The 21,390-nt window shown below is 40.1% G+C and overlaps 1 non-coding gene and 1 pseudogene across 1 annotated transcript; both read left to right on the top strand.

Annotated features, from left to right (window-relative positions):
* The first annotated feature begins 10,027 nt into the window (after positions 1–10,027).
* LOC136866734 (importin-7 pseudogene) lies at positions 10,028–13,210 on the top strand (annotated as a pseudogene).
* A 5,493-nt stretch (positions 13,211–18,703) lies between these two features.
* On the top strand, positions 18,704–18,775 carry TRNAQ-UUG (transfer RNA glutamine (anticodon UUG)). The gene has a single exon. It is a non-coding gene; the product is annotated as a tRNA-Gln (tRNA).
* The last annotated feature ends 2,615 nt before the right edge of the window (positions 18,776–21,390 follow it).

The raw sequence follows: 21,390 nt of genomic DNA, 5'->3' as shown, positions 1-21,390 counted from the left end.
CAAAGATTTACAGCACAGGAATATGGGCACTTGGAATTCAAACAACATAAATACTGTAGCATCATGGGAACTATCGCTTAAAATCGGTATTAAATCGAAAAATTTAATCGATTGGGTAAAGCCTGATTCAATGCAATCCAGCAACATTATATCCATAATACTTGAAGTTATACGACTGATTCTTTGTCAGAAGGGCCCATTGATTAAGGTTGGACTAGAAATACTTCACTTCGAGGCAAACGGCCTTTCATTAAAAAAATCGCTCTTTTCATGCCCACTTGCCTGCCATCTACAGAACGTTCCTACAACTATCTATCTACACGTTGTAAATGACCTCCAGCGCGATCTAAAAATTACGTCTGAAACTATCTGAAGCTAGCTACAGATTGGAACCAGGGAATAGAGAATACCGTAATCACGGCGAAACATTTAATATGGCGAAGTTTAACGTACGCTACAAGCGAAAACAGAAACTAATCTTAAAAATACCTAGAAATCAAGAAATACGTTCCGAATGCCGAAGAGCATAAAGCTGCCTGAACTCGGAACTCAAGTTCGATTTCCTAATTCCCCACTTATATCTCAACTCCGATTTTTAAACAAGAATTTTCGGTTGAAAGTGCGAGGTTTACGCGAGTAAACATACAATGAATTAGTAATTTTCATGCAGGTATAAATCGCTGTGAAACTTCTTCTTTTCCTGGCTTTTTCCCCAGTTATTTGGGGTCATCGCATTGTGAGGATTTAGGTTAGTTTTGCGGCCGGATGCCTTTCCTGACAACCGTGTGCGAAGTGACGTATTTACCAGTGTTTGTGTTTCTATGATGGTTTGAAGTGTCATGTGTCGTAAATAAATGAAGTTGTGTATTACGACGAACGCAAACTCCACTCGGTCCTCGAGCTGAAAAATATCCAGTCAAAGTTGAAATCCCCGACCTGGCCGATAATCGAACGCGGGGATCTCTCAACGGAGTGCCAATACGCTGACCACTCACCCAAGATGCCGGACATAAGTCACTGTTAATGAAAATAAAAAAATCTGTCGTCAGTTTATGTAGCATTATTTTGGAAAAGCAATGTTATAATTTAAAGACAAGCAATTACGTGGAGAACAACAATATATACATGACTTGAATCGAAATCTCAAAATGTTAAAAAAAGACTTTTTTAAATTTTCTTATTAAAATTCGTATAAACCAGAAGATTCCAATTTTTATAACTTGTGTGAATTGCCGATCACGGGAGTTACTTGACTCCGCATTTTCATTTTGCCTATGCAACCTCTCTTGGTCAACTCTTGTTCACTTTCTACCTCGACGGTGTTGGGTTGAGAGATCTGGGGAGCCTTTCATTTTCGCGCCGTTTAGGATTTTCCTTTCTTTTCTCGGTGCCTGGACTACTTGAAGGTTCGAAACTATCCATCTTTATCCTTAGATTAGAACTGAGACGGGATGTACTGCCCCTGAAATCAAAATCGCCACGATTCGAATGACAGTTGAGTCTAAATTGGTTATAACGATTCCGAAGGGACGGCCAATATACGGTCTTTATAGGTGATTGTCACATAAACCGTTTCTTAAATAAAAATGTCATATCTGCAAGTTTTAGGCTGCACACTTACATAATTAACAGAATAAATTGTATACTTCCAAAAGCTAGTGAAATAAGTACCTTATTTGTAATACAGTATTTGTGGATTGCGGCTAAGAGGAAATTTTCTTCTAATGTTTACAGAGCACGTACAGCAAAATATAAAACACTAAGTGAGGAAAGAAGTAGCAACACACTAAATTGATCAATAATGTCGGACACGGTCTTGGCTAATAAATGAGATGTTCTTTCTGTCCTTAAAATAGTTGAAAATAGGAAATAGGAAATAGGAAATAGGAAAAGTCCTCTCAGTTTTAATTACTGTGTTGATGGAGTGAAAGTTCCTTTTGGGGATCATTGTAAGTATCTAGGTGTTAATATAAGGAAAGATCTTCATTGGGGTAATCACATAAATGGGATTGTAAATAAAGGGTACAGATCTCTGCACATGGTTATGACGGTGTTTAGGGGTTGTAGTAAGGATGTAAAGGAGAGGGCATATAAGTCTCTGGTAAGACCCTAACTAGAGTATGGTTCCAGTGTATGGGACCCTCACCAGGATTACCTGATTCAAGAACTGGAAAAAATCCAAATAAAAGCAGCTCGATTTGTTCTGGGTGATTTCCGACAAAAGAATAGCGTTACAAAAATGTTGCAATGTTTGCGTTGGGAAGAATTGAGAGAAAGAAGAAGAGCTGCTCGACTAAGTGGTATGTTCCGAGCTGTCAGCGGTGAGATGGCGTGCAATGACATTAGTAGACGAATAAGTTTGAATGGCGTTTATAAAAGTAGGAAAGATCACAATATGAAGATAAAGTTAGAATTCAAGAGGACAAACTGGGGCAAATATTCATTTATAGGAAGGGGAGTTAGGGATTGGAATAACTTACCAAGGGAGATGTTCAATAAATTTCCAATTTCTTTGAAATCATTTAGGAAAAGGCTAGGAAAACAACAGATAGGGAATCTGCCACCTGGGCGACTGCCCTAAATGCAGATCGGTATTGATTGATTGATTGATTGATTGATTGATTGATTGATTGATTGATTGATTGATTGATTGATTGATTGATTGATTGATTGATTGATTGATTGAAATCGTTGAGCGTGATACGCTGACGTTTGTTTCCCCATTTCGTAATGGCAATATTATTTGTGACTGTTCTCCAATATTAAACACATTCCCTTTCTTTTGCAACATTTTTGCACCGATGCTTGCGTTCACTATTTAATAAACAGACTGATTTGATATCTATTGAAAAGAAGAGTTTTAAAATAAGTTTTACACTGATGTCAGCAATCCCCAAACGCGTAACAAACAAAAATCAGCATTGGATGTTTTTGACGATACATTTCTTTTTTATGTGTGATAAAAATATGCCGATATATACAAAATGTCGTAATAAGCGATGTCGTACTAACCGATTTTTAAGTAATTTAAGTAGGATTTAGATGGAATTGTTAGATTTCGCCGTTATATCTAATATGTCGTTAAAAGCGATGTTGCAGTAGGGTTTTGACTGTATTTCTTTCGCCTGGTGGCCATGATTGTTGAGTCAATTTTATATTATGATCTGCCACCGTGGTGAGCCGGTATGAGTCCCGTTGATGGAGACCAATTTCACCATCAGAATGTTGGCCGGTAGGGTAGGGGATGAGGTGGTATACAGTTACTTCTAATCATTAGATTGCGTGCCAGAAGCCTGGATTCGATTCGAAACCTCCCCGCAGTGTTCATATAGAGGGAGGGCATATGGCGCTGTTGATGGTAATTCGTTCATCGGATTGAGACGTTAAGACTTGCGCAGACTCCTTGGTGTTATTGGACAGGAGTAGGCCAAGGGTTTTACCCTCTTCCTACCTCATTATCATCATCACCTTACACTCAGACGCGCAGGTATCCCATGGGCATCAAATAGAAAGATCTTCACCATGCGAGCCGAATATGACGTCGGACATTCTCGACATTAAAAGCCATCCGCTAATTGAATACATTAATAAATAATATTCTGAGGTATGAATTTCTTCCCTGGAAAGTTATTCTTCTAACAATATTTCATTGTTTCTGAAGTTTACTTTTTCACATTGAGTATTGATAGTTTTAAAACCTTGAGGAATCATATCTATTCATGTGAAATGTTTTACTAACTCGTTCTTTTCAGAGACATGAGGTATCATTGATTAGTAGCTCCGAATGCATGCGCGGCTGTGAGCTTGCATCCGGGAGATAGTAGGTTCGAATCCCACTATCGGCAGCCCTGAAAGTGGTTTTCCGTGGTTTCCCATTTTCACACCAGGCAAATGCTGGGGCTGTACCTTAATTAAGGCCACGGCCGCTTCCCTCCAACTCCTAGGCCTTTCCTATCCCATCGTCGCCATAAGACCTATCTGTGTCGGTGCGACGTAAAGCCCCTAGCAAAAAAAAAAAAAAAAAAAAAAAGCCTGTTTTATTTGGGGGTCTGTTGTAGAGAGGTTACCGGGTAAGTTAGCTGTACTAAGCGTGGCGTAGTGTTAAGACTATTACCTCAGAACTTCAAACATGGTACATGTTAACGGTAAAGACACGAGGATGTCCAGTATCAAGATGCGAGTATTGGAGAATACGCTTTAATTCATTTTCAACACGACATCATGTAAACAGACATCAGTGCAGATTTAAAAACAAAACAAGGGCCATGGTCTACCAACCGATCGCTGCTCAGACCGAAGACTTGCAGATTACGAGGTGAGGTGTGGTCAGCACGACGAATCCTCTCAACCTTTATTCTTGGCTTTCTAGACCGGGGCCGATTTCTCACCGTCAGATAGCTCTAAAACTGTCATCACGTAGGCTGAATGGACCTCGAACCAGCCCTCAGGTCCAGGTAAAAGTCCCTGGCCTGGCCGGGAATCGAACCCGGGCTCTCCGCGTAAGAGGCAGACACGCTATCCCTACATCGCGGGGGCTGCGCAGAGTTAAACAGCCCTGATCCATCTCTTGAGAGTTTACATCCTGCTCTACGATATTTCCCTCCCTCCCCCTAACGGGCTCATAATTTGGGAGGGAGGGCTAGCGACCACGAATCCCCTAACTGAGTCTGACATTGCACCCACTTAATTCATACGGCCTTCTAGCTTTCGAATTCCCTATACTATCTCCGTTGGGAACTCTTCTTTTCTTACGATCCGGAATATATTCGTTTGTGAGGCCTAATTAGTCTCCCATTTTCACCTCATTCATGACATTTTCCTTACAAATGCCAATACCCTCATTCTTTGAAGGATCGGATCTTTTCCTGTTTTCTTACTGATTAGTGTTAAAATGTGATGATTGCTAGTTGTACTTCCCCTTATAAACACCACCACTGCAACATTTTCTAGTTTTTACTAGAACAAATGTGTTAGTTCCATTGACCTGTCTCATTTTAATTAGACTGTTTCAAAAATTAAATGGGATATAAAATAATTTGTTATAATAATGCAATTGCTTAAGCAACTAATTAGCCAGTCCCTGTAATCAATGGTGAAAAAGAGGAAGTATGACTTGTAGGGTCATTTGATGTTCTGGTTTTAATCATCGCCTTCTGCTATGCACTACATATTCTGAGGTATGAACTTGGCAAGCTGATGTCCAATCGCACCCTCTAGTTCAGTGAGAAGAAAACGAGAAACTTCTTCACTCCTCACTTCCCCAGTTATGATTCTTCCGTGATGTCTGAGTCTAAAAGACAGATGGTGACAGAACTGCACAAACTTCAGACCGAGGACATAGCATATAAACTCACATAGGTTATCATAAATTCACTGAATAATATCCATTTTCGAATGTAATCTATAACCATAAAAGGCAATGTCCCAACTGATTGTCAATCAACCCCCAGGCAGAACTACTGCATATAAAAAATTATGAAATTTTGAGGTTACATTACTATTAGAGTGTAGGGGTTCACTAACAAATGGTTCCCATTCTAAAGGGATGAAACGGTGATAAAACAGAAAACCAAAATATTCATTCCTACTAAACTATTCACCGGACGAAGTTGAAATTTCACACAATAGTTGCTCCTTTATGTACTAGATAAATTAAGAAAAAGTCAGACCTTAAATGGTTATGTAAGGGTAAATAACCGAAAACAAGTATATTCATTTCTCCGAAACCGTTTGATATACGAGGTTTAAATATAATGGGATAGTTACTCCTATATGTCTCAGATTTTAAATAAGAACTGGTATCAAAACAATACACCCTAAGGGTTTTCACCGGGAGAGTGAGGCCTGAAAACATAAATATTCATGTCTCTAAAACCTCTTGACATAACGAGGTTAAATTTCGGATGATGGTTGGTCCCATTTGTTATAGAAATTAATTACAGGGTCATCCGTAAGTAAAACGCTATACACAAGAAACTATGCACATTTATTGCTTGTTAGCGGTACACACATTTTAAGGAGAGTCTGGAGTTTGTGTCACAGCACATAAGCACTCAACATGTCCACCACCGCGCGTGCGGCACAAACGATACCTCGAATCCATGTTGCGCCACGTGGCATTCCACATTTCTGGAGTGATTTGCTGAAAGGCCGCTGTAATCTCCCTCCGTAGGTCAGCCAGATTCTGTGGTCTTCGTGCGTACACTGTCGACTTGACGTAGCCCCATACAAAAATATCTGGAGGGGTTAGGTCAGGGCTATTGAGTCGAGCTCCGTAATTCAGCTGTGTCAATGCTTGCATGCGCTGCATACGGTATGGATGCATGTGAAGATAACGCCTAACAATACTGTGACGTTGTGTATGGCCTGTCGAATATCTTCCTCCTTGTTGCTATCACGCCGCCTTCCACCTGTGTGAGGCATCTGCAATCCATTTTCCAAAAACATGAACCATTTAACAATGTCCCGATGTGATGGGACATGCCTAACGTTGTATTGACGTCTGAAAGCTCGCTGAGTCTCCGCTACACTCGAAAATTTGGCATACCATACGACACACTGAGCGCGTTGTTGTGGTGTAAAGACCATCTTCACCCAACTCTGTATCAACACTGAGCACTGAGCGCGCGCTCTAACTTGTACCGCCTATGTATCTGACATCTGGTGATTGCACTATGAACTACACTGCTGCGTTGTCTCGCGGAAGTCTTTGTTGAAAAGAGAGTCATTGTTAACTTCCATCATTGTCACGTGCATTACAGAAAAACGACAACAAAAATTAAATTTGCACATTAACATTGTCTGATAAATAACTCTAAAATTTCAAACATTGATAACACAATACGTAATCTACTGAATTATTCATTTTGAAATCCAAAAACCATTTAAAGCACAATACATTCGTTATCAGAACATTAACGCGAATGTAAAGGCAACTACTGTGAATACAGATTTGATTTTAAAATAGACAAGGATTCTCGTAAATTGGCGATTACCAAAAGATTGATTCTGCACTTCTATAAGCCGAATCTCTTCCAGAGATTCTTTAAAAGAACATTCTTATAGTGCCCTACCATTAAACCCAATACTTCCAGCTCTTCTAAATGGTACGATTCGATTGTAGGTGTGTAGATGTTCCTCTTTTCAACGTTAAACTCCTCAGGCTGGCCTGTGAGATGCTCCATTTTAACTGTGGAATGTATTATATAATCTTCCTTTCTGTCGTGTTTAAAGGCTATCATGTCGTTTTTTCTGATCCTCCCATTTGTTCACCGACGTGAACCGCTTCGTAGACGATATAACCATTTCCACGCAGCTTTTCGGTAATAAATGATCTTATTTTGTGATGGCAGGCGTTTCTAAACGTTTCACCATAAGGGCAGTTTACCAGGACGTGACCCAGGGTTTCATTCTCTCTGCCACATTTGCGACAGAGGCTGTCGTCTTTAGATCTCCTGGGTGTATTTCTAACTGAGGAAACATTAGTTGTCATTTTCATTTTCATGTAAGACCATGACGGTGCTTCACCTAGGTGTTGGGAGGAGTATATTCCTTAAATGACTCTACTCCTACTCCCTTTTGAGGCAATTTACACCACTTAATAATTTCTCCTTCACGGACTTCACTGCGTATTTTACTTGTAGCAGGAAGATTGGTTACCCGATTTAACCTGAGAGTAGGATTCAGGATGCCGAATATATTCAAGCAATCCATAGCCACCGCCGCGGGGTCCGTAGTTGCAAGTAGATAATCATTTGCATTCCTAATGAGTGTGTTACAGACAATTATGTGCTGCAGGTTGACTTCCTGTGTACAATGCGCAGTCTAGACAATCTGTTGGTAACTGGAGTATTTCTTTCAAAGCGCTTTCAATAATTTTGTCAGAATCTATCACAAAACACGCGGGTATTGTATTTTTTCGGCAGTCTGAACTGGGTATTGACTAGTGGGCGCAGACTGTTGACAAAATTATTTATCCCTCCAAACCGTTTGACTTACGAAGTTGTAATTTTATAAGAAGTTTGTCCTTCTGTGTTCTAGGAGTCAAATATATCTTTATTTTATTTACTTAATCCGTTTACCCTCCAGGGTTGTTTTCCCCCTCGAACTCAGCGAGGGATCCCACCTCTACCGCCTCAAGGGCAGTGTTCTGGAGCGTGAGACATTTGGTCGGGGATACAATTAGCGGGCAGGATCAGCATTTCGCCCAGGTGGCCTCACCTGCTATCCAGAACAGGGGCTTTGTGGGGAATGGAATTTTGGAAGGAATAGGCAAGGAAGAGCGAAGGAAGCGGCCGTGGCCTTAAGTTAGGTACCATCCCGGCCTTTGCCTGTAGAAGAAGTGGGAAACCACGGAAAACCACTTTGAGGAGAGCTGAGGTGGGAATCGAACCCTCCTGCACTCATTTGACCTCTCAAGGCTGAGTGGACCGCGTTCCAGCACTCGTAGCACTTTTTAAATTTGGTGGCAGATCCGGAAATCGAACCCGGGCCTCCGTGGGTAACAGCTAATCACACTAACCACTACACCACAGCGGCGGATTTCAAATATAATATTGCCAATTATTTTACGTATATAAGGATTGTGATCATGCAGATGTTGTTGAGGTTCTAACGGAGAGTCCACAACAACCAAGATATTGGACTAAATTTCCGACTCGCTTTCATCATTGCCATAAAATCTGTTTGTAAAACTAAGGGGTTTGATCGAAACAATCTTAAACCGAGTACACGACCTACGTATACTTTCCCACATTGAACATTTAAAGATTTAAACCTCACAAAGTACTAATCAAATTTCTACAAGCTTAATACATACAGTACCGTACATATTAAATGAGGTTTATCTCGATTATTATTAAACTGGCCTTGGCCTCTATAAATACAAAATTCTTATATCATAAATAAGAAGTGGTCTTAAAATAATACAACCCAAATGTGTTCTGACTGGGGTGAGAAGTGAAACCTAATGGCAACATTATTCATTTCTCTGAAACCGCTTGACTTACGAAGTTATCATGTCACATAATATCCTAGATGTTAAATAACACAAGTTTTGATTAAAAGTAACGCCTCAGAGAGTTAAATGAAGGTTAAGATCCAAATATAAATATATGAATTTCGTCGAAACTGTTTAAGGTGCGAAGGCAAAATTCTAAACAATGGTATATATTTTTATCCTGTGAAATAGGAAATATTTTTAAACATTCCACCTCTGAGGGGTTAAAAGGGATTAACTCCAGACAATTAACTTATTCATCCCTCCAAAACCGTTTGACGCACGAATTGTGATTTTACAAAAAGGTTGTTCTTTCACGTCGTAGGTGTCAAATATCATATACCGGTACTTCAAAACGTTTGTCCCTACGGGGTTTAGATGAGGGTTGACTCTGAAAATCATAATATTCATTCTTACAAAACCGGGCAAGTACGATCTTAATTTTACATGAAAGTTAGTCTTCTATGTCCTAGATATTAAATAGGAAATATTTTAAAACCACTCTACCCCTAAAACAAAACATTCATTCAACATTCATTCCTCCATTACTATTTAACGTATGAAGTCAAAATTTCACAGGTTTGTCGCTTCTGCGTCCTAGATGTTAAACAAGATAGGATTTTAAAACATTCCAATTTTATGTGGTTCAAATTAGTGTTAGGCCCTAAAATAAATCATCATTCCTCTAAATCCGTTTGACGTACGAACAGAGGGTGTATTTTACAGGCTCACCCAACAGTGGACTCTTCAAAATTAAAATATTTGAAAGATAACTTTCAGTTTAAAACCATAGAAAAGCACGATTATCATGGTAGTATGCTTATACACAAGTACTATACGTCAAAGGGTCATTTAGAACTAAACAAAATTGTTTTCGAAATGCTGGTATTTCAGATAATAATTATTTATACTCATAAGAAATCCTTTACAGTGACCTATAATTTAGTAAAATATATCCTTTATAACATGAAATTTAAAACTCTTTCATCTTCCCCTTAAAATTGCTTCTCTTCTTCCTAGGTACTCAACATGGATGTGATCCACATTAATTCCATCCTGAGGGCTACAATAGATCCCGCCCAACGACAGCATGCGGAACAAGAACTGTCCCAGATCGATAAAGTAGCAGGTTTCGCGCCTTCCTTACTAAAACTGGTCATGCTAAACGACATAGAAATGCCCATCAGACAAGCGGGAGTAATATATCTCAAAAACCTACTCACAAAGTACTGGACTGATCGAGTGGTGCTTCCCGAACAACCCCAACAGTTCATCATTCCCGAGCAGGATCGGTGTATCATCCGTGAAAATATCATAGATGCTACAGTGTTTGCCCCTGATCTTATACGTAGACAGTTGTTGGTATGCGTAAGAAACATAATGAAAGATGACTTTCCTTCCCGCACTTCTCAAATGATGGAAAAAATAGCAGGTCACCTGCAGAGCGCGGATAGTGTAAAATGGGAAGGAACTTTGCTATGTCTATATCAATTGGTGAAAGCGTACCAATACAGACGGGCTGAAAATCGAGGACCATTGGATGAGACTATGAGGATCTTACTACCCATAGTTTACCATCTATGTATACGCTTGTTGTCTGATGCTCAGGAGGAATCAATCCTCTTACAGAAACAAATTCTGAAGATATATTTTGCTTACACAGAATATTGGTTATCATTAGAAATATTTACTCCTGAAATATTCACGTTGTGGATGGATATATTTAGAGTAATCGCAGACCGTTCAATACCTGAGGAGGTTTGTGAGGAGAAAGGAAGAGATCAGTTAAATAAATCATCGTGGAAGTGTAGAAAATGGGCTCTTCGTATTCTCTTGAGAATGTTTGAAAAGTATGGCAGTCCGTCAAATGTTTCAAAAGAATATAATTGTTTTGCTGAATGGTATATCAAAACATTTTCGGCTGGGGTACTGAAAGTTATGTTGAATATTTTAGAAGATTATAAGAGAAAAGTTTACATTTCTGACATCGTCATTCAACACACTCTGAACTATCTCCACGAAGCAGTAGGGCATGCTTATTCCTGGAAGTATATAAAATCAAGCATGTTTGATATATTTCAGAATGTTTTGTTTCCCATTCTTTCGTACTCGGATGCTGATAAAGAACTTTGGGACTCAGATCCTTACGAGTACATCAGAGTAAAATTTGATTTACTTGAGGATTTGATAACCCCTGTGACAGCTGCTCAATCACTTCTGCAATTGTGTTGCAAGAAGAGGAGGGGAGTATTGGAGAAAACCATGGATTTTGTCACTCAAATACTAAACTCTCCTCAGACTGACGTTCGCCAGAAGGATGGAGCATTGCATATGATGGGCCAGCTTACAGATATTTTGTTGGTCAAGAAAAAGTATAAGGATCAAATGAACAATGTGTTAAAGGAATATGTGTTCCCGCACTTCACTAGTCCACATGGTCATATGAGGGTTCGGGCTTGCTGGATGATGCAGCGTTGTAGTGAAATGAAATTCAAACAAGAAAGTGACCTGGAAAATGTAGTACAACTTATCACTAATGCATTGTTAAATGATCACGATTTACCGGTCAGGGTTCAAGCTGCCATTGCAATGAAATTGATTTTAAAAGCTCATGAAAAATCTGAAAAGTACTGGAAGCCAAATGTTAATCAAATAACTCTTCAAATTCTGTACATAATACGAGAAACGAAGAATGATGGAATGGCTGGCGTACTTCAGGAAATAGTGCATGCTTTTCCTGAGCAGTTGACGCCGATCGCCGTTGATATTTGTGAACATTTAGCAACTACTTTCAACCAGATGATTGAAGGCTCGGACGAAAAGGCTATATCTGCTATTGGCTTGATGAATACAATTGATACGTTGCTAACAGCGATGGAAGATCATCCAGAAATCATGGCCCGTTTGCAACCTCCAGCTCTTAGCGTTGTGGGGAGCACCTTCACCCAGGGAATAACTGATTTATATGAAGAAGCTTTATTCTTAGTGGATGATCTAACTGCTAAGAAAATATCGATGAATATGTGGCAAGTCCTTGAACTTCTATATCAGGTGTTCCAAAGAGATGGTTTCGATTATTTTACTGATATGATGGCAGCTCTCCATAATTATATCACTGTTGACACCGATACCTTTTTGTCTAATGAGAATTATCTTACCGCCATTTTCAACATGTGCAAAGCAGTTCTCATGGGAGATACCGATGAGGATGGTGGGAGCCATGCCGCTAAATTACTAGAAGTTGTTATTATACAGTGCAGGAATCGTATAGACCAGTGTATTCCATCTTTCATTGAACTAATATTTCACCGCTTGAATGTTGGTGTGAAAACAACAGAACTACGTACTTTATGTCTGCAAGTTGCTATTGCTGCGTTGTGCTATAACCCACAGATATTCTTGGCTACTGTCGAAAATCTTCAGAAAAGTACAATGAACACACAGCCTATCTTATCACACTTCATTAAGCAGTGGATTCATGACATACCCAATTTCTTGGGCGTGCATGACAGGCGAGTGTGTATATTAGGCCTTTGTGCTTTGTTGAATTTGCCAGGACCGCGTCCAGAGGCAGTTACTGAATGCTCTAAGAAAATAATGCCATCATTCATCACCCTTTTTAAGCGACTGAAGAGGGCTAGGGAAATTCAGGCTCAAGAAGCAGATGATGAAGACGACGAAGATGAGGAAGATGAAGATGATGTAGCAGAATTCGTTGAGCAAGAGGTTCTATCTAGTGATGAAAGTGACGTCGATGAGGCAAAACAAGAATACCTAGAAAAATTACAAGGCATAACAAGAGATAAAAGGAATCATAAACGAGAATCGTCTGATACAGACACTGATTCTGAGCTGTATGAAGAGACAGATCTCGAAAGCTATACTACATTGCTAGAAGAAAAGGACTGTGATATTGATGAATACATAATATTCAAAGATTTATTGCAGAATATTATGAGTTCCGACCCAAAATGGTATGAAGAACTCACTTGTGATTTGTCGGGGAGGCAATTTAAGACGTTAGAGGAAATAATGGTATTAGCTGAGCAGAGAAGGGCAGTGGCAGGTAGTAAGCAAATAGAGAAAAGTGGAGGCTATACTTTTCCTAACCACACAGTTCCTCCAACATTTAACTTCAGTTGTGTGTCTGGAGATCAGCAAAGGAATCAACCTCTATACAAGTTCGATGTTAGCCCCAGAGAGGCTATGTGATGATCCAGTTTTATTCTTAAAATAGCTCTTCTTATTTATTAATCAATATGTTATATTCTTAAAATAATGTATATCTCTCTTAAATATGCTGAAAACTGTAAATGGTGAAATAAAAATAAGATTGAAGAAAAGAGTCAACCAGGGTTATGGCATCATGAACGAGGAAGGAAGCATATGTTACCAAAATTTATCCTTTACCCTTCATACTACTAAACTACTAATAGGGGGGTCGGTCGTGCCATCACAGGGAGGGCGGCCTTTCTCTCACCAGGGGTGATGGCGCGGCCAGACGGTAGTAGTAGGTAGCTAGCTTATATTATTATTAACATTATTATATTTTATTTTTTATTTATTTTTTCTTAATTTAATGGAGACGGCGCCACTAGTAGGTTTAATTAATATTAAATGTAGTAATATAGAAATTGTAGTATTAAATAAACTAAGGAAGGGGAAGATACATGTTGTCCTAGACTATATAATATTGTTAACATCTAGTACAAAATAAATTATATTTAATACAGTAATAGTCAAATAATTGTGAGAGGGAAATATGTCATTTATCATATTTAATGAATTGCAATAAACGAATGCTCTCTGCCCAGTTTCAGGCGATCCAGAACTAGGAGACGGGAGTATCCTATTCTATTCTATTCTATTCTATTCTATTCTATTCTATTCTATTCTATTCTATTCTATTCTATTCCACTAATAGGGGAGGTACGGCTAAATCAGCAGTACGGCTAATTCTGATTCTTTATACCAACATGAACAAGTCTGATCGGCTTATTCGTCAACTTAACATCTTGAACTAAGATAAGGTTATGAGTTCTCTAGTGGACCCCTTGGTAGCAGCATCAAGAAACTTCAGTAATTATCCTATTCACTGCGTTAGGAAGACAGGCTTCTTTAAGGTGAGTACTTCTACAATATGTGTCACTACATTCATATAGTATTATTTACAGTGTTATTGGCAATGAATACACGGACTATTAGCCATGCCATGCTGCGGAAATACCCAGACTGATGCGCACCTAGCCGAAGTATCACAGTGAATTAACTGAAAGAATACATTGCAATATTGTTTTCAAGGACTAAACAAATATAGTATAAATTCAGTTCCACCAGTGTGTAAATAACAGTTTTATAATCATCGTCATAGTGTGTCATACCTGCAATTTTACCCCCTGTGGGTTGGGGGTGGAAGAATGACACCCACGGTATCCCCTGCCTGTCGTAAGAGGCGACTAAAAGGGGCCCCATGGGCTCTCAACTTGGAAGCTTGAGTTGGCGACCACGAGGCCCTTAGCAGTGTCCTGGCATTGCTTACAGTTGCTTGTGCCAGGATCTTCAATTTCATCTATCCTATCCGATCTCACTTGGTCAACTCTTGTTCTTTTCCGACCCCGACGGTATTACGTATGGAGGCCTAGGGAATTTTTCAGTTTCATGGCCTTTTTTGGCCCCAGTCTTTCTTTGGTCAGTACCTTCAGTTTCTGAAATGTTGGATCCCTGCCATATTTTCTATCTGATTAGTATAAATAGAGAATGATTACAAGATTGTACTTCCTTTCAAAACAATAATCACCACCACTACCACAAAATTTGCCCCAATATTGCGGAATTAACCCAGTTTCCCCTACTGTGAGGACATCATACAGTATTTATTAATTATTAGTCAATATAATATCCTATCATGATAATTGGGAACATGCATCATTTTCAAAAATATTTTTTTTGAAAAGTACACCAATGAAATAGTACGTAAACGTATTACATTGTGGTATGTTGCCTTGTTTTCTACCATTAAAAAAATATTTAATAGTGCCTTTCCGCAAGGCGAGTGAAACGGCCTCTGACGTAAGCGGCGCGCTGTGACGTCACGATCCAGTACCGCATGGAGCTCTACCAGTCGTTGTGCATCAGCCGTTGCTAAAAGCCGATTGTTTATTATTCATGATCGCGAATAACTTCAAAATGACAGAAGAAAGGTTCAAAACAGCACAATCAGACAACCTATCTTGAAAAATAGTGACTTTTGTGGCCGCAGAAATTCGCGGATAACAAGCAAGTTTGTAAGTGGCGTCTTTTATATACGTGCAATGTACTGTAACCCATAGTATTAGGATAACAACGAACCTGGATAGGTATCACATCACTTTCAACATTTCCTTCTAGACTGATTCCCTTATTAAAGAATAACATTACATTTTCGGGCTTTCAGCATTAGTAAAGTAAGAAATCGGATTTCAGCACTAACATAAACATATAGGTTGTATTATAGTACTAGTCCGCTTCTGTGGTGTAGTGATTAATGTGTGCCACTCCCGGAGGCCCGGTTTCGATTCCCGGCTCTGCCATGAAAGTTGAAAACAAATAGTACGAGGGCTGAAACGGGGTCTATTCAGCCTCGGGAGGTCAACTGAGTAGAAGGGTTTCGAATCGCACCTCAGCCATCCTCGAAGTGGTTTTTCGTATTTTCCTACTTCTCCTCCAGGCACCTAAGGCCACGGCCGTTTCCTTCCCTCTTCCTTGTCTATCCCTTCCGATCCTCCCATCCTCCAACAAGGCCCCTGTTGAGCATAACAGGTGAGGCCGCCTGGGCGAGGTAATGGCCCTCCTCACCAGTTGCATCACCATACTCAAAGTCTCACGTTCCAGGACACTGCCCTTGAAGTGGTAGAGGTGAAATCCCTCGCTGAGTCCGAGAGAAAACCAACCCTGAAGGATAAACTGATTAAGAAAGAAAGAAAGAAGGAAAGAAAGAAAGATCATAGTACTATAGGGCTATAATCTATCATTCCCAAAAATATATATATTTATGGTTGGGAAAATTGGCCTACCGTCTTCCAGGGCCCATGAAAGAGAAATATCTTTGTGGAGGGAAAAAGTTAAACATGATAAAGATAAATATGACTTCATCTAGTTTTCACAAGTCGGGCTGAGTGGTTCAGACTGTTGAGGTGCTGGCCTTCTGACCCCAACTTGGCAGGTTCGATCCTGGTTCAGTCCGGTGGTAGTTGAAGGTGCTCAAATACGTCAGCCTCGTGTCGGTAGATTTACTGGCACGTAAAATAACTCCTGCAGGACTAAATTCCTGCACATCGGCGTCTCCGAAAATCGTAGAAGTAGTTAGCGGGGCGTGAAGCCAATAACATTAATTACATTTGGCTTTTAACAAGCTGAGCATATCAGGAAAGAAAAGTGTCCTGGTGACATTTTAGTCGCTCAATACAGGAATATCTTTGGGTGCTGTGACTTTTCCGTTTTTTTTTTTTTTTGCTTTACGTCACACCGTCACATATAGGTCTTATGGCGACGATGGGACAGGAAAGGCCTAGGAATGGGAACAAAGCGGCCGTGGCCTTAGGTACAGCCTCAGCATTTGCCTGGTGTGAAAATGGGAAACCACGAAAAACCATCTTCAGGGCTGCCGGCAGTGGGGTTCAAAATCCACTCTCTCCTGGATGCGAGCTCACAGCTGCGCGCTCCTAACCGCACGGCCAACTCGCGCGGTATTTTTACCCTTCGGTTTATGACTTGGCTTGTATAACCTAAAACTTAGGCTAAGTTGGATAATATTTTAAACACCTACATCACTATTTTCACCTGTGTGCAATTACATTATTTATTTCATTAATATTATGATAATTATTATAATTGAGCATTGTTAATTTATAAGGCCCCAACAGACAAGCATTGGTTTTGTGTAGTTATACATTTGTTAAATTCACGTTGTTTCCTTTACCAATTAAGCTCTTCATTAAAGACATACACAACTGTCCCATGCCAAGATATATTGGTAGAATTAGAGCTGTCAAATGGTTCATAACCCCTTTGATTTATTATCTTGATATGGATCACCCAAAACATAGGTTAGGTTTGGAGAATACTTTAATAATCAGCATTATTTAATGCACTGTTTGTTACTTTCATATTCCAAGATGTAATTGAAGCATTTAAATAAAGCATCATACATTAAAATTTAAAGTTTTACCACTAGAACAGCTGACATAGAAAAGTGGTTTGAAAATTCAAACAAATTCATCTTACGTTAAAATCTTCAAAAAAAAAAAAAAAAAAATAATAAATAAACTGTAGACTTTTCCCATATATCACCAGCATTTCTCCAGCTCGCCAAAATCCATTTCTCTCTAGTTTTAGCGTCTTTGGAACGTTTATAAACAATTTGTTTATGGTATGCGATGTGCTATTGCACATCGGAACTCTACACCATTTATAAGTTTTCTGCCTCACTGTCTGCGCAGGATTCATTTTAAGTCTAAAATATACCACTCTGATTATTATCCAATGTATAGACCTCGAATTTAACCATACTAGACACTAACGTAAAGTAGAAATACGCGAAGTGTATCCTGCTTCTCACAGCACACTATGTGTTATTTCGTCTGCTAATTCAGCCAACCTGTACGATGACGTCAGGCCAATGAGATCGCGTACTTGCGTGACGTGACATTTTCGTAGATTTTTATCATGTTTCGAGTTATTATTTGTACATTCTGATCACATTTTTGAATTCTGCATGCAATTTTGAATCAGATTAGCATATTTTTAATTAAAACCCCGGATCATGCATGTTCCCTATTCGCGATCAAGAAATCAGAACCACCACCCCACGACATCAATCAATTAATTACTTAATTAACCAATCCATCCTCGGAGCCAATTGGAGGAGGGTATGCCTCGAATCTATCTGCATGTAAAAAGAACCAATGAAATAAAGCGCAGTTTCTTTATCGTATAATTATCTTTCTTTTTTCTTTCTTTCTTTCTTTCTTTCTTTCTTAATTCATTTACTCTCAAAGGTTGTTTTTTCCCTCGGACACAGCGAGGGATCCTACCACTACCGCCTCAAGGGCAGTGTCCTGGTTGGTGAGTCTTTGCGTCGGGGGTATACAACAGGGAGAGGAGGATCAGTACCTCGCCCAGGCGGGCTCACCTGCTATGCTGAACGGAGCCCTTGTTGCGGGATGGGAAGATTGGAAGGGATAGACAAGGAAGAAGGAAGCGGCATTTGCCTGGAGAAGTGGGAAACTACGGAAAACCACTTCGAGGACGGATGAGGTGGGAATCGAACCGCCTCTACTCAGTTGACCTCTCTAGACTGAGTGGACCGCGTTCCAGCCCCCATACCACTTTACGACTTTCGTGGCAGAGCTGGGAATCGAATCCAGGAAACTAGTCGCAAAAAAACACTACTCCAAACAGATGGACTAATTAATTAATTAACTAATCCATCCTCGGAGCCAATATTGGAGGAGGGTATGGGTCGAACGTACCTGTAAGTAAAAAGCACCGAAGAGATAAAGTGCAATTTCTTTATCGTACCGTTACGTAAAAGAGTAAAACCAAGAGTGATGTTGTTGGCGGAGTGCTGTACGATAACAGCTGTTTGTCAGCTGACAACGCCGCTCACTTGATGACGTAGCCGTAGGGAGTGGAACAGGTTAGTCACCGAGAGCGTTGCACTCCGCCGGTCCCATGGTGTAATGGTTAGCACTCTGGACTTTGAATCCAGCGATCCGAGTTCAAATCTCGGTGGGACCTTCGATTTTTACTTCATGGGAAATTAACCAGTTTCGGTGGTAGTGCACTTGAAAATATGAAAATGAACACGGATGATACTGGATGGCTTATCTTCGTTTGCATATCAACCAACTTGTTGTTCATGTAGCATTCAAGTGAAAACAAAGTGAGTAAGCTTGACATTTTTCTGTGACTATTGATAACGTGATTATAGCCCCAGGATCTCCAATTGTACATGGAATTCGGACCACAAGGACTGAGTGGCTCAGACGGTTGGGGCGCTGGACTCCTGACCCCAACTTAGCAGATTCGGTCCTGGCTCAGACCGGTGGTAATTTAAGGTGCTTAAATACTTCAGCCTAGTGTCGGTAGATTTACTGGCACGTAGAAGAACTCCTGCGGTACAAAATTCCGGCACCTCGGCGTCTCCAAAAACCGTAAAAGTAGCTGGTGGGATATAAAAAAACCAATAATATTAATATTATTTCAAAGTATCTACATTTATTGGCCGGGATTCGATCCATTACCACTTAACGGACGATGCCACGTTGCTACCACGTGCTCCCATCGCATGGATTCCGGATATCACAATCATCACTTATTCATTCATTAGTTTACTAGGAACTACCCTTTACTGCATTTCATAACTACGAACAGACTTCAGCCGGCAGGATATTTTTGAGTAACGGTGTTGGCTTCTCCATATTAATCACTTGTAAGTGTCCAAATATACTGTAGTGGTGGATCTTCCATTTTTCTCTCTGATTAACGTTATACAGAGGATGGCTGCCTAGTTGTACTTCCTCTTAAAACAATAAACACCACCACCTAAGTTTCCTACTTAAGAAAGTATCAAAAAGGGGTGAACAGGTTCCGAAGCCTTTCCTACCCACTTGAGGAATCACGGGTGCAAACTGTGTCACATATGTAGACTTGGCCCTGCTTTACGTCTGGATACCCTTCCTGATGCCAACCCTATGTTGAGAAATGTACTCACCATTACGTGTTTTTGTGGTTGTTGGTAGTGAGTTGTGTTGTGTTATGTTGTGTTGTGTTGAGTGGGTATTAAGTGGTGTGTATTGACGCAAATAAAAACACATTGTATCCGAACTAGAGAAATTAATTAGACGTGGTTAAAATCTCCGTTCCGGGCGGGAATCGAACCCGTACTCTCTCAACCGAATGCTGCTGGTTTATAACACCACTGTTTTCTATAGCTTGATGTGGGGAATTTGACCTACGCTCACCGTCCAACCAAGGAGATGGACTAATAATAATAATAATAATAATAATAATAATAATAATAATAATAATAATAATAATAATGTCCGCCTCTGTGGTGTAGTGGTTAGTGTGATTAGTTGCCAAGCCCGGGTTCGAATCCCGGCTCTGCCACGAAATTTAAAAAGTGATACGAGGGCTGGAACGGGGTCCACTCAGACTCGGGAGGTCAACTGAGTAGAGGTGGGTTCGATTCCCACCTCAGCCATCTTGGAAGTGGTTCCCCATGGTTTCCCACTTCTCTTTCAGGCAAATGCCGGGATGGTACCTAACTTAAGGCCACGGCCGTTTCCTTCCCTCTTCTTTGTCTATCCCTTCCAATCTTCCCATCACCCTCAAGGCCCCTGTTCAGCATAGCAGGTGAGGTCACCTGGGCGAGGTACTAGTCATCCTCCCGAATTGTATCCCCGACCCAGAGTCTGAGTCAGGGGATACAACTGGGGAGAAGACCAGTAGCACACCCAGGTGGTCTCACCTGCCATGCTGAACAGGGGCCTTGTGCTGGGAGGGGAGACTGAAAGGGAAAGACAAGGAAGAGGCAAGGAAGCGGCCGTGGCCTTAAGTTAGGTACCATCCCGGTTATTTGTCTGGAGGAAAAGTGGAAAACCACTTCGAGGATGGCTGAGGAGGGAATCGAACCCTTCTCTACTCAGTTGACCTCCCGAAGTTGAGTGGGTCGTTCCAGCCCTCATACCAAAGATCAAATTTCGTAGCACAGTCCGGAATCAAATCCGGGCCTCCGGGGGTTGCAGCTAATACACTAACGACAAAACCACAGAGGCTGACCTTTTTACATTACCTTCATTAATAATGTCTATTCTAGCCGGTGTATTAGGCATAATGAACTCCTGCAGGACGAATTCAAACACCCTAATGTCTCTTAAAATCCACAGCAACATTATCGTCACTATTATTATTACCATCTTTGGTATTAGTAGTAGTAGTAGAGCAGGTAAATAAGCTTGTTGGTTTACGTGACAGTTGATGGTATTTCCAGCCAACGGACGTTCGGTTTTACTTAGAATTCGAAAGTCAAGTATTTTACTTTCACATTATTATTATTATTATTGTTATTATTATTATTATTATTATTATTATTATTATTATTTGACATAGAGTTTTCAAATTTAAACCCTCAGATACCACCGATCTAAGCCGAGAACAACCGGGTTCTAGTCAACAGCTTCATTGAAATTGTCAAAAATAAAACAATATTTTTGTTGAATGGGCCACCATTTTCGGAAGCGATAGTGGTGATTTGAAAATGCCTCTATATTAATATTAAATGTTCTTCAACACATTCTGCTTATTTATTAAACCGGATGAAAAATATCCACGTTCCGAGAAGTATTTTC

The sequence above is a fragment of the Anabrus simplex genome, chromosome 3 (assembly GCF_040414725.1).
Source record: "Anabrus simplex isolate iqAnaSimp1 chromosome 3, ASM4041472v1, whole genome shotgun sequence".
Classification (NCBI taxonomy): domain Eukaryota; kingdom Metazoa; phylum Arthropoda; class Insecta; order Orthoptera; family Tettigoniidae; genus Anabrus; species Anabrus simplex.
Note: the sequence above shows the minus strand (reverse complement) of the source record. Positions and strands in the feature narration are given on the sequence as shown.